The sequence below is a fragment of the Bubalus kerabau genome, chromosome 22 (genome assembly GCF_029407905.1).
Source record: "Bubalus kerabau isolate K-KA32 ecotype Philippines breed swamp buffalo chromosome 22, PCC_UOA_SB_1v2, whole genome shotgun sequence".
Lineage (NCBI taxonomy): Eukaryota > Metazoa > Chordata > Mammalia > Artiodactyla > Bovidae > Bubalus > Bubalus kerabau.
Window position 1 is genome coordinate 46,703,143 of NC_073645.1, and position 2,063 is coordinate 46,705,205.

The 2,063-nt window shown below is 45.9% G+C and overlaps 1 long non-coding RNA gene across 1 annotated transcript; it reads right to left on the bottom strand.

The window, feature by feature from the left end:
* Positions 1-268: 268 nt before the first annotated feature.
* On the bottom strand, positions 269-1,524 carry LOC129636880 (uncharacterized). The gene is made up of 2 exons (XR_008707173.1): positions 828-1,524; positions 269-740 (listed from the first exon to the last, which is right to left on the bottom strand). It is a non-coding gene; the product is annotated as an uncharacterized LOC129636880 (long non-coding RNA).
* Between the last annotated feature and the right edge of the window lie 539 nt (positions 1,525-2,063).

Consider the following 2,063-nt stretch of genomic DNA (forward strand, 5'->3'; position numbering starts at 1 on the left):
CTCCTCCAGCTGCAGCTTCTTGACCCTGCCATCACGCCTGCTCAGCACACTCCCCTTCAGTCAGGGGGCATCTGGGTGCCTCAAGAAAGAAGCACTCAAGGACCAAATCCTGCTGCTCTGACCTTTCACCTCTAAGCCAACTGGACAACCACTTGTCATTGACACACTTGTTATGGACACTCTATGGGCACCCTCACGGCCCCTCCTCTGGCTTCTCTGGCCCCTTGGTGGTTTAATTGTCCTTTAATTGATGGTTTTTTCCCCATACATTTAACATTTTTATTTTCTAAAACCACTCAATCTTCTTTATGGTTTTCTTGCTTTGAAATCATACATAGAAAGGTCTTCCCATATCCAAGAATACTTAACATATTCAACTATTTTTTCTAGTTTTTTGCCCTGGTCAAGGGGGTGGAGCTAGATAGCCATATATTGATAGACAGCTGGGGCAGAGAAGGCTAAAGTTTATCGTTGATGACAAGTTCAGAGCAGATAACAAATTGAAGTTAAGAAAACTTCCCGGGACACCAACCATTTGTCTTGTAGGTGAAGACTGATGTCGTGATTGACTAGTAGGTCCTTTCATTCCGAGACAGACTTTCTCTGTGCCAGCTTCGCAGAGTGGTCAGGCCAGTAGTTCCCCCCGTGCACATGCGTGCTGACAGCCGGGAGCTGCGGGGCTTCCAGGAGGCCGGCTCTCAATGCCGCCGGCAGCTCCGAGGCTGTTGCTTCTTTTCCTCCTTCCCGTATAAATGAGGAAAGAGAAATGAAGAGCAAGCAAACCCATGCGCGTGTCGAGTGTGCGCACGTTGTGCATGTGTACTTACACACAGAAGTGTGCAGGCTCTGCAGGTATGTTAGTTTCCTTAAGCGTCGGAAACAAATGGCCCCACTCTGAGTGGCTGGGCACAGCAGGCATGTCTTCTCTCACAGTCCTGGAGGCTGATAGAAACTAAGGCGCTGGCAGGACCATGCTTCCTGCAAGGAACGCTATAGGCAGATCCCTTCTCGCCTCTTCCTAGCTTTCAGAGGTTGCCGGAAGTCCTCGGTGTTCCTTGGCATGTAGACGTATCACTGCAATCTCTGCCTCTGTTGTCACGTGGCCTTCCCTGTGTCGCCCCTGTCTTTGATGTGTCCTCTCTTCTCCTTGTAAGGATGCCAGGCATGTGGGCTTTAAGGCCATCCTGAAACAGGATGACCTCATTGTAACTGATTGCATCTACAAAGATTTTATTTCCAAACAAGGTCACATTCTGAGTTTCCGGATGGACATGATTTTGGGGACTCTTACCTTGCCTAGTACACAGGGCTAAGACAGATGTATCCTGAATTCAAAGACATTAAATGTGGAAAAAAATGTGCATCTTTTTTTTTTTTAATTATTTTTAATTGGAGGATAATTGCTTTACAATGTTGTGTTGGCTTCTGCTATACATGAATGTGAATCAACCATAGGTATGCATATGTCCCCTCCTTTTGAATCTGCCCCCCGACCCCATCCCACTCCTTTATGTTGTCACAGAGCACAGAGTGGAAAAGACCCTGATGCTGGGAGGGATTGGGGACAGGAGGAGAAGGGGACAACAGAGGATGAGATAGCTGGATGGCATCACCGACTCGATGGAGGCCTGGCCTGCTGCGATTCACGGGGTCGCAAAGAGTCGGACACGACTGAGCGACTGAACTGAACTGAACTGAAAAGCTAACCAGATCTCTTTGCTTTCCGAATGTCCTAATCAGAAAAAAAAAAAACAATTAATCACAGTGTTCTTTTGCACTTTCTTTTCTCTGCTCTCCCCACCAGCTGCTTACTGCTTAAAATCTAAGGAGTCTTCAATCTAATGAGTAATGATTCTTACCGAGTGAACGTAAGTAAGGGAACAGTTTTGGGGAATTACCTGTAGTGTGGAGGAATTAGAAAGCCATGTTCTATGTGGAGAAAATATTCTCTTTTGTATTCTGGAAATTTTCTAGCACTTAACTGAAACTAAATATAGAGCATTTTACTAAGTTTCATGCAGTGTCTCTTAAAATGTGAGAGTGCTTTGTATTTTTTCCTTTTC